Source organism: Polyodon spathula, chromosome 6, assembly GCF_017654505.1.
Source record: "Polyodon spathula isolate WHYD16114869_AA chromosome 6, ASM1765450v1, whole genome shotgun sequence".
NCBI lineage: Eukaryota > Metazoa > Chordata > Actinopteri > Acipenseriformes > Polyodontidae > Polyodon > Polyodon spathula.
In genome coordinates, this window is record NC_054539.1 from 34872353 (window position 1) to 34884844 (window position 12492).

The 12492-nt window shown below is 36.5% G+C and overlaps 1 protein-coding gene across 1 annotated transcript in view; it reads right to left on the minus strand.

The window, feature by feature from the left end:
- Positions 1-12492, minus strand: part of prkg3 (protein kinase cGMP-dependent 3) — a 129098-nt gene that overhangs the window by 98666 nt on the left and 17940 nt on the right. The gene's annotated exons all lie outside the window — the stretch shown is intronic.

The window sequence follows — 12492 nt, forward strand, 5'->3', positions numbered from 1 at the left end:
AAAACTGTGGTATTTTCTGGTATACTTCCCGCACCTTGCAAAGGACCATATGGACAGCTGGAAATAATTAATCAAAACGAATGGCTGAAGACGTGGTGCACACGGGAAGGCTTCACCTATCTTGATCATTGGACCACATTCTACAACGAGGACTATCTGTATAGACGGGATGGACTGCATTTAAATAACAAGGGAACTAGTCTACTTGGAGAAAAGATCCTCGAGCAGGTTCGGAAGCATTTAAACTAGAAAGGAAGGGGGGAGAAATCAACAAAAAAACAGAAGGGAGACCGCATCAAAACAAGAACAACAACTCAGGTAAGACAACCATTAAATGTATTTATCTAAATGCTAGAAGTATCAGAAACAAAATTCTAGAACTTGAAGCTACTGCACTAACAGGTAACTATGATGTGATAGGTGTTACAGAAACTTGGTTATCTGAGAGTGATGGGGACGAATATAATATTTGTGGGTATACACTGTATAGGAAAGACAGGCAGGACAGAAGAGGAGGAGGGGTAGCGCTATACATAAGAAACAGTCTTGAAGCCCAGGTGTTAAACCTGGACAAAGAAAATAAAACCGAATCAATATGGGTCAGAATAACAGACAAAAATTCAAAAGGCATAATAATAGGAGCATGCTATAGACCGCCAGATTCAGACGGTGAGCACAATAATCTGTTATACAATGACATTAGAAATGTGTGTAGCAAAGGAGAAGCCATACTAATGGGGGATTTCAACTTCCCCCAAATAAAATGGGAAAACCCGGTGGGTAGCACGAAGGATGAAATAGAAATGGTGGAAATGACAAATGACTGCTTCCTAACACAATTTGTGAAGGCACCCACTAGAGGGGAGGCATGCCTTGATTTAGTCTTTTCAAATAACGAAGATAGAATAACTAAAACAGAGGTCAGAGAACCACTGGCAAACTCAGACCACAACATGGTCTCATTTGAAGTGTTTTTTAAATCCCCAAAAGTAAAGACTAAAGCTAAGGTTTACAATTTTAGAAAAGCAAACTATGAAGGTATGAAACAGAGACTAACAGAAGTAGATTGGAGTAAAATAGAGAAAACACCCACAGAAGAAGGATGGTTGTTCTTCAAAAATGTAGTACTAGAGGCGCAAAACAATTATATCCCTAAAGTAGACAAATCTAAATGTAAAACTAAATTGCCAAAATGGTTTAATAGATCAATTAAAAAAAATATTCAGCGAAAAAAGGCACTTTACAGAGCATTAAAAAAGGACCAAAAAGAAAGTACACAGAAAGAGTACACAGAACTGCAAACGCAAGTCAAAAAGGAAGTTAGAAAGGCCAAGAGAGAAATAGAAATGAACATTGCTAAGGGAGCTAAAACCAATTCCAAAATGTTTTTCCAATATTACAACAGCAAGAGAACATTCAAAGAGGAGATTAAATGTTTAAGAGATACAAATGGCAAAATCGTAGATGAAGAAAAAAAAAATAGCAAATATGTTAAATGATTACTTTTCACAAGTTTTTACAAAGGAAGATACTGACAACATGCCCCACATGTCATCCAGTTCCTATCCAGTTTTAAATAACTTTAGCATAACTGAGGCAGAAGTGTTAAAGGGACTAGGAGCTCTTAAAATAAACAAATCCCCTGGGCCGGATGAGATCCTCCCAGTAGTACTCAAAGAAATGAAAGAAGTTAATTTACAAACCGCTAACCAAGATCATGCAGCAGTCTCTTGACACAGGGGTTGTACCGACAGACTGGAAAATTGCAAACGTAATACCGATCCACAAAAAGGGAAACAAAACTGAACCAGGTAACTACAGACCAGTAAGCCTGACTTCTATTATATGCAAACTTATGGAAACTATAATAAGATCCAAAATGGAAAATTACCTATATGGTAACAGGGTACTGGGAGACAGTCAACATGGTTTTAGGAAAGGGAGATCGTGCCTAACTAACTTGCTTGATTTTTTTGAGGATGCAACATCGATAATGGATAATTGCAAAGCATATGACATGGTTTATTTAGATTTCCAGAAAGCTTTTGACAAAGTCCCGCACAAAAGATTAATTCTCAAACTGAACGCAGTTGGGATTCAAGGAAACACATGTACATGGATTAGGGAGTGGTTAACATGTAGAAAACAGAAAGTACTGATTAGAGGAAAAACCTCAGAATGGAGTGTGGTAACCAGCGGTGTACCACAGGGATCAGTATTAGGTCCTCTGCTATTCCTAATCTACATTAATGATTTAGATTCTGGTATAGTAAGCAAACTTGTTAAATTTGCAGACGACACAAAAGTAGGAGGAGTGGCAAACACTGTTGCAGCAGCAAAGGTCATTCAAAATGATCTAGACAAGATTCAGAACTGGGCAGACACATGGCAAATGACATTTAATAGAGAAAAGTGTAAGGTACTGCACGCAGGAAATAAAAATGTACATTATAAATATCATATGGGAATTATTGAAATTGGAGAAGGAATCTATGAAAAAGACCTAGGAGTTTTTGTTGACTCAGAAATGTCTTCATCTAGGCAATGTGGGGAAGCTATAAAAAAGGCTAACAAGATGCTCGGATACATTGTGAAAAGTGTTGAATTTAAATCAAGGGAAGTAATGTTAAAACTGTACAATGCACTAGTAAGACCTCATCTTGAATATTGTGTTCAGTTCTGGTCACCTCGCTATAAAAAAGATATTGCTGCTCTAGAAAGAGTGCAAAGAAGAGCGACCAGAATTATTCCGGGTTTAAAAGGCATGTCATATGCAGACAGGCTAAAAGAATTGAATCTGTTCAGTCTTGAACAAAGAAGACTACGTGGCGACCTAATTCAAGCATTCAAAATTCTAAAAGGTATTGACAGTGTCGACCCAAGGGACTTTTTCAGCCTGAAAAAAGAAACAAGGACCAGGGGTCACACATGGAGTTTAGAAAAAGGGGCATTCAGAACAGAAAATAGCAGACACTTTTTTACACAGAGAATTGTGAGGGTCTGGAATCAACTCCCCAGTAATGTTGTTGAAGCTGACACCCTGGGATCCTTCAAGAAACTGCTTGATGAGATTTTGGGATCAATAAGCTACTAACAACCAAACGAGCAAGATGGGCCGAATGGCCTCCTCTCGTTTGTAAACTTTCTTATGTTCTTATTTATTTATTTATTGCATTTATATAGTGCTTTTTATACATAAGTATCACAAATCATTGTACAGTACATAACAGATAACAAAAACCCTACAAGAAAAAGCCCCACCCCCCGTGTTCGTGTTTGTTGACCCTAGGAATAACCAGCAGCCCCGCATCCTGTGATCTCAGAGTGTGGTTTTGGAAGATGCAGGATCAGTAACTCCTGCAAATAACTAGGTGGGTTTGCTACGCATGTGGACTGGCAGAGCTATACTGGTGTTCTTTTCTGAAAAGAGACTAATATTGCAGATAGCAGACTGTTTGGTTCAAATTGCATGTACTGCTAACCACTGATAGAGACGATGCGTCTACAAACTGCCCAACAATGACTGCAAGCTAACGAGATAACAATGCTGTGGACTAGAAGGGAACAGGCTCTAGACTTCAGAGAGATCAAAAGAGATAATCCCACTGGCATCAAAGGGGGTCGCAAGGAGATAACAAAAGGCAGATGTATGGACCTTTTGTCTCCAGGAGTGTGAAGAATGCACAGAGTTCAGAGGTTGTCACACTAGACTACACACACAGACACACACACACACACACAAAAATTAAATTACCTTGACCAGCGACAGCGAGTGGGAGAAGTAAAGGCGTGGAAAAGTGGAGCAGTTTATAAGCAGAAAGGAGAAATTGCATCTTGAATTGCTTTAATCAGAAAACAGTATGACATGTGGGGAAACACAGCCCCTGCATATTTCTGATAACAAACAAGCTGAAACTCGGAGCAGCTGATTCAAATTCAGCGCCGTTTTGAGACACGGGCGAGGGGAGGAGCCGAAGTTAGCACAGCAGAACCACGCAGGACTTAAACGAGGCAGTCTTCCCAAATACAGCGAGGGGAGAAGTACACGTGGAAAAGTACAGAGCAGTTTTTTTGCAGGTTGACAGCTGCAGAAGAAACCAAACTTCAAAGCAGACAGAAGGAGAACATGGTTTCAAGCTTTAAGCTCAGACGGTGTGGAGAATCTGGGAAATCCGAGGAACCCAGATCGAGCATAAACCACGTGTGCGTAAAGTGAGTAGTTACAGGATTTGCATAAACTATGCAGTTTTTAGAATGTAGCTGAGAAGAAGGGTAAAGCAACAAGAGGACTTGAGACTGGCACTTGACAATTCATGGAAGTTGAGGACACCTAACAGACTGAAAGACCAGCTTAAAGGTCAGAAAGTGTATTGACTAGGCAGAAGCAGGGTATGAAAGAGGAACTTCATCAAACACAAAAAAAGAAATCAAAAGTAACATTTGAGTAGAATTTTGATGAGCAGAACCAACAGAAGAGATTGGAAGGAACAACACCAGGACTTGTATTGCTCAACAGGTACGACCAGACAGCAAAAAGAAGTTTTCATGTTTGTTTTTGACTCCATATTGAGAAACACAGCAAGTTTTGTCTTTGTTTGGACCCCCTTACTACAACAGTGTGCTGCCTTCCGGGAGCCTCGGTCAAGCACATTATTTAACTGTGGACATTAGGTGGTACAAATAAGGAGACAACCAGGTAGTAGTCGTCCACATCGGTACAAACAACATTGGAAGAGACAGACCAAAATCCCTGCAAAATTTTTTCAGAGAGCTAGGAAGGAAATTAAAAGAGAAAACCAAAACTGTGGTATTTTCTGGTATACTACCCGCACCTTGCAAAGGATGATATGGACAGCTGGAAATAATATAATCAAAAACATGGCTGAAAGGGAAGTGGTGCAGAACAGGAAGGCTTCACCTTCATGAACATTGGACCACATTCTACAACAAGGACTAGACTGTATAGACAAGACTGGACTGCATTTAAAAAACAAGGGAACTAAAAACTCGGAGAAAAGATCCTCGAGCAGGTTCGGAAGCATTTAAACTAGAAGGAAAGGGGGTTGTAATCAACAAAATTAACAGAAGGGAGACCGCATTAAAACAAGAACAACAACTCAGGTAAGATTAATGATTGTTTGAGTAATTATCTAAATTGCTAGAAGTATCAGAAACAGTAACTTCTAGAACTTGAAGCTACTGCACTAACAAGTAACTATGATGTGATAGGTGTTTGAGAAATTCTGATTTTCTGAGAGTGATGGAGATAAAGTAACTTCTTAGTAAAACTATACACTGTATAGGAAAGACAGGCAGGACAGAAGAGGATTTTGGGTAAGCGTATACATAAAGTAACTTCTTGAAAAACAGGTACTAAAACCAGACAAAGAAAATTATTGTCCGAATCGATCATAAGAGGGTCAGAATAAGGGAAAGAAATTCAAAAGTTAATATGAATAGTTTGACTGCTAAAGAATGGCCAACCTTTGGACTGAAACAGTAACACAAATATACAAAGAACAATAGAAATGTTTGTGTTGGATTATAAGATATACAAAGAGCTTTTTCAACTTCTAAGGGTTAAAATAGAAAAGAAAGTGCAGAGCGCGGAGGATGAGAGAGATAATGTAGAGATTGCTGCAACATTGACTGCTTGAAAAAACACTTAGGAAGAAAACAAGTCTAGAGGGGAGGCATGTTTTGATGGAGATCAATTCAAATAACGAAACTAGAAATAACTAAAAATATTTTAGAGAAAATATTTTCAAACTCAAGTTAAGTGTTTGTTTGTCTCATTTGAAGTGTATTTTAAATCACCAAAAGTAATGACTAAAGCTAAGAATACAATTTGAAACCACAGCAAATGAGAAGGAATGAAACAGAGTTAACAGAAGTAGATTTTACAGTAAAATATAGGAAACACCCACAGAAGTGGATGGTTGTACTTCATAATCAGCAGTACTGATTATGGAAAGTTTTTAGAAACTTATTTTTCAAGAATTAACAAATCTATTTAAAACTTAATTTTCAAGAATTAACAGTTTATTTGATAAATTCTTGAAAAATGGCGTGATATTAATCAAACTAACAGGTTTTTTAAAGAGCATTAAAAAGATTTAAAAAACAATAAAAACAGAGAAAGGAGTACACAGAACAGGCAGATAAACTAACACAGAGAACTAAATAACTTACCTAATAGGCTACTGTTTTAAAGGCTGCAAGAGGGAAATAGAAATGAATTGCTAAGGGAATAAAACCAATTCCAAAAACTTTTTTTTTATTACAACAGCAAGATAACACTTCAAATAGGATACTAAATGTTTAAGAGAACTAATGGCAAAATCTTAGGTTGACAGAAGGCTGTCTGTGTTAGTAAACTATCACCCTACAGGGGTTTCTTTGTCAATTATAAGCACAAATCGAAGTAGTGCACAACATGCCCCACATGTCATACCTAAAGTTCCAATTTCAGTTTTAAATAACTGTTGCATAACTGAGGCAGAAAAAAAAAAAAGTTAAATGGCTAGGGTGCTCTTAAAATAAATATGAAACCCCTGGGCCGGATGAGATCAAATCAATAAAGACTGTATAAAAGATATTAACTTGAAGTTTTTTACAAACCTGGGTGATGTGCTCAGAATAGCTGTTTTGTGATAAGACAAAGTATAAACAGACTTTGCACTTAAACACCAGTAGAGATCTTGTAAATAAATAAGCTTACAAAGGCTTAAACAGATCACTGGATTTAAGAAGCCTGTATTATATTATCTGTTACAAACTTATTTAATAGCCTATACATTCCCAGATCCAAAAAGAAAATTACCTAATGGTAAGAATAACCTGGGAGACAGTTTAAATGAAATTAGAAAGGGAGATCAAAAGAACTAACTTGCACTTGATTTTTTTCTAGGTTTGGAACATCGATAATGGATAAGATGCAAAGCATATGGGACACAGGTAGACAACCAGAAAGCTTTGATCAAAGTCCCGCACTGTGAATTAATTCTCAAATTGAACGCAGTTGGGATTCAAAGAAACATTGTACATGGATTAGGGAGTGGTTAATTTGTAGAAAACAGAAAGTTGAATGATTAGAGGAAAAACCTCAAATGAATGAAGGGAAATTCATGTTAACATTATTTGTAATAGGTTAGCAGTAGAAGTGTTGTGCAAAATGATTATATTTGTGGGGGTATTGTATAGAGAATATCACTAGATATAATTAAGGTTTTTTATAACTGGTATGAGTAAAGAAACACTTACCTACTTGCAGACGACATAAAGATAGTTAAGTGGCACACACTATTGCAGTACTTGTTCAATGTATTGTCATCATTTTTAAGACATAGTTTTAGAACTAATCAATCTTACGTGCATTTTAAGATTGAATATGGTCGAGCTAGAATATTGGATACTAGAATGATGGAATTTGACATGTGCATTAAAAATAACAATGATGGGAGAAATTGAAAGGTCAGAGAAACATATCAATAAAAAGAATTGGCTTCACAAAGTCTTCATAGGTAATACAATAAAAGCTTACAAAGAGGCTAACAAGATGCTCGATACCTTGTGATAATGTTGAGATTTAGAATCAAGGAACATGCTTCACTATAATATATTATACAAACACGTTACTTGATGTGACTACTCAGAACCAGAGAAGAGGACATCTGAGGGCTCGGGATCACGTGAGCAACATGGTTGTAGCGGGTCACCCCCCTCCATCTTATATTCTAAAAGTAGGGTATGTTGGAAAAAGAGCGACCAGAATTATTCCGGGTTTGCTACGCATGTGGACTAGCAGAGCTATAATGGTGTTCAGTTCTGAAAAAAGAAGACTAATATTGACAGATTCAAGACTTCAAAATTCAAAAGGTATTGACAGCTGTCGACCCATAGGGACTTTTTCAGTCTGAAAAAAGCCCAACAATGACTGCAAGCTAACGGGGTAACAAATGGAGACTAGAAGGGAACAGGCTCTATTCAGAGAGATCAAAGGAGATAATCCCACTGGCATCAAGAATTGTGAGGGTCTGGAAACAAAAGGCAGATGTAATGTTGTTGAAGCTGACACCCTGGGATCCTTCAAGAAGTTGCTTGATGAGATTTTGGGATCAATAAGCTACTAACAACCAAACGAGCAAGATGGGCCGAATGGCCTCCTCTCGTTTGTAAACTTTCTTATGTTCTTATGTTATTAAGTGTCAGAGAAAGGGGAGGTGGACCATCTATACAAAAGGGTATTTAATGTCATGCAAGCATTGTAATGTTGAGTATTGTGTTTGTCCTGTACCTGGGACCAGACTCCCTGCATATTTCAATAAACCTGGCAACTGATTGAAGAAAAGGACTCTGTGCATTTTCTTGAATCTACTTACTCACCATCTATTTTTTTTTTTAAGTTACTTCATTGGCGAGCCACCTGCGGACTGTTTCCTGATACTTTTTTTTTCCAAATACCGGGGGGTTGATACTTGATTACGGAGAAACCTTTTTTTGCAAGCCTGTATCCCATGAAGAGGACCAGGACAAAGCAGACAGAAGGAGACTGTTTCTACTTTCAGCTCAGACGGTGTGGAGAATCTTTGAATCAGGACTTCAGATCGAACATATAACCACGTACATTGGTGAGTAGTTACTGGTTTTTTGTTTTATATGCAGTTTTTAGAATGTAGTGAGAATCAAGGGTAAAGTATGAAAGAGGACTTTTGACTACTTGATAATTCATGTACATTGAGGACACAATTAGTTAAGACTGCTTAACTAAAAGTGTATTGACTATTAGGACTTTAGGTATGAAAGAGGACCTCTGGAATCCTAAAAAAAGTCATGAGTAAATCGCGTAGTGTTATGACGTGCCAGTAGAGTTTATTGGACTAGTTACACAGAGTTGTATTGCTCAACAGGTACGGGCATACTCGGATTTATGTTTTATGTTTGTTTTTGAGAAGATTTGTTACACTTGTTTTGTCTTTGTTTGTACTGTTTGGTTTATATGTCACGATAAGGGGGCAATAGGATAAGTCTCTTATTTATCTGTCCACATTAGGTGGTACAAATAAGGAACAATCAGACAATAAGTTCCAGTTAAGCCCAAACAGCACATACAAAAAGTGTTGTAAATTAAATGTGCAAGTAAACTCAAATATGTTAAAATATTATTGACTTCCTTAAATGGATAGCTTTAAACACGGAACATTGGTAAAAACATGACAAAAAGGGAAGCTATGTACAGAACAGTAATGTACATGTTCATGTAACAGATCAGGAGTCTGTGTCTCCAAAGATGTTAAAATAAAAATTCAAGACTGGTAGCATCAAAAACAGAACACTGGAGAATATAAAATTCTATATATGTTTTAAAACATGGCAAAAAGGGAAGCTATGTACAGAAAAGTAATGTACATGTTCATGTAACAGATCAGTTGTGTATTAATGATTGTTTGAGTAAAAAGATTTTGGCAATTCAAGCGTGGAGATAAAAAAACAGAACAGTAAAACTACGTACTAATAAAGTTGTTTATTAATGAACTTTGAGTAATTCATTTTGCTTAAGCGTGGAGATAAAGTAACTTCTTAGTAAAATACGTACTTAATAAGTTGTTTATTAATGATTGTTTGAGTAATTCTGATTTTGCTTAAGCGTGGAGATAAAGTAACTTCTTAGTAAAACTACGTACTAAGAACCAGCACGAATACTTATTGTCTTGCCCCGATCATAAGAGGGTTTGATAAGGGAAAGAGACCCAGGTTAATGGATGAATTGTTTGACTGCAAAAGAATGGCCAACCTTTGGACTGAAACAGTAACACAAATATACAAAGGAACAATGAAAAAGTTTGTGTTGGATTATATTGATATACACAGAGCTTTTTGTTTTTCTAAGGGTTAACTAGAAAAGAAAGTGCAGAGAGGGAGAGAGAGAGATAATGTAGAGATTGCTGCTACATTGACTGCTTGAAAAAACACTTAGGAAGAAAACAAATGTTTCTGGAGATCAATAAATCTGAAACTAAGTAAATCAACCTTGAAATATTTTATTAAAAATATTTTCATGAAGCAAGTTAAGTGTTTGTTTGTTTGTTTGTGAATTTTATGTTTAAGACACGGGTTTTTATGAATCACCTATGAATACATATTTGAAACCACAGATCACATGAGAATGAAATAGGAATGTTGGCACAAGGGATTTTACAGTGCAGTATAGGACTGTAGGCTTGGTGGATAGTGGTACTGGATAATCAGCAGTACTGATTATGGAAAGTTTTTAGAAACTTATTTTTCAAGAATTAACAGATTTATTTAGAAACTTATTTTTCAAGAATTAACAGATTTATTTGTAAATTCTTGAAAATGCATGGCGTGATATTAATCAAACTGACACGTTTTTGAAAAGGGTTTTATAACTTGATTTAAAAAACAATAAAAACAGAGAAAGGAATCTGTTTGCTACAGGCAGATAAACTAACACAGAGAGACTAAATAACTTACCTAATAGGCTACTGTTTTATCAGCTGCAAGAGGGTGGGTTATTGAATTGAAAATTGAATAAGCCAATACCAATAACTTTTTTTTTTTTTTACAATATACAAGATATCACTGAGGGATAATGTATACTAAATGGACCAGCAACTAAGTGTAAAATCTTTGGTTGACATTAGGCTGTCTGTGTTAGTATACTATCACCCTACAGGGGTTTCTTTGTCAATTATAAGCACAAATCGAAGTAGTGCACAATTAGCATAGGACTAAGCCCCTACCTAAAGGGTTACAATTTCAAATTGGGGAACAAATGTTGCTTATGAAAAAAAAAAAACAAAAAAATGGGGGATGGCTAGGGTGCCAATTGGGAAAGTTCCATATGAAACTATGGACAAACTTGTGCAAATCAATAAAGATTGTATAAAAGATATTAACTTGAAGTTTTTTTTCGATTCTGGGTGATGTGCTCAAATAGCTGTTTTGTGATAAGACAAAAATAAAAAGACTTTGCACTTAAACACCAGTAGAGATCTTGTAAATAAATAAGCTTACAAAGGCTTAAACAGATCACTGGATTTAAGAAGCGAGTATTATATTTCTCTGTTACAAACTGCTTTAATAGCCTATACATTCCCAGATGAAATAAAGAAAATTCAAGGAGAGAATAACCCCATTGAAGGTTTAAATGAAATCAGATGTTATCAAAAGAATTAATATTGCACTTGATTTTTCTTCTAGGTTTGGAAAAGAAATAATTCTGATGGAGATTCAAGCATTGGGACACAGGTGGAGACAACGGTGAAACAACTGATCGTACAGCAGGGGCTGTGAATGGGACGAGACCATTGAAAACTGCTGTGCTACTGAAGAATATTGTCAGCTATACTGGACATTCATTTTCAAAAGAACGTGACATTTGAATGATTCAGTGTTGTATATGTCTAAAATGAATGAAGGGAAATTCATGTTAACATTATTTGTAATAGGTTAGCAGTAGAAGTGTTGTGCAAAATGATTATATTTGTGGGGGTATTGTATAGAGAATATCACAAGATATAATTAAGGTTTTTTATAACTATGAGAAAAGAAACACTTACCTACTAATGTGTTACATATAGATAGTTAAGCATTCACACGCTATTTTAGTACTTGTTCAATGTATAGTGATCATTTTTCAAATCATAGTTTTAGTTTGTAATCAATCTTACGTGCATTTTAAGATTGAGATGGTCGAGCTAGAATATTGGATTCTAGAATGATGGAATTTTACATATGCAAGTTAAAAATAACAATGATTCACCTAAATTTGTAAGGTCAGAGCAACATACCAATATCCAGAATTGGCTTCAAAAGAGAAATAGGTAGTACAATAAAAGATTACAAAGAGGCGAAAGCAAGGTAGATACCTACACATAATGGAGAGACTTAGAATGAAGGAACATGCTTCACTATAATATATTATACAAACACGTTACTTGATGTGACTACTCCGAACCAGAGAAGAGGACATCTGAGGGCTCGGGATCACGTGAGCAACATGGTTGTAGCGGGTCACCCCCCTCCATCTTATATTCTAAAAGTAGGGTATGTTGGAAAACATGGATTGAGAATTGATTAGGGGTTTGCTAAGCATGTGGACTAGCAGAGCTATACTGGTGTTCTTTTCTGAAAAGAGACTAATATTGCAGATAGCAGACTGTTTGGTTCAAATTGCATGTACTGCTAACCACTGATAGAGACGATGCGTCTACAAACTGCCCAACAATGACTGCAAGCTAACGAGATAACAATGCTGTGGACTAGAAGGGAACAGGCTCTAGACTTCAGAGAGATCAAAAGAGATAATCCCACTGGCATCAATGGGGGTCGCAAGGAGACAACAAAAGGCAGATGTATGGACCTTTTGTCTCCAGGAGTGTGAAGAAAGTTCAGAGGTTGTCACACTAGACACACACACAGACACACTCACACAATAAATTAAATTACCTTGACCATTGGTTAATGTCA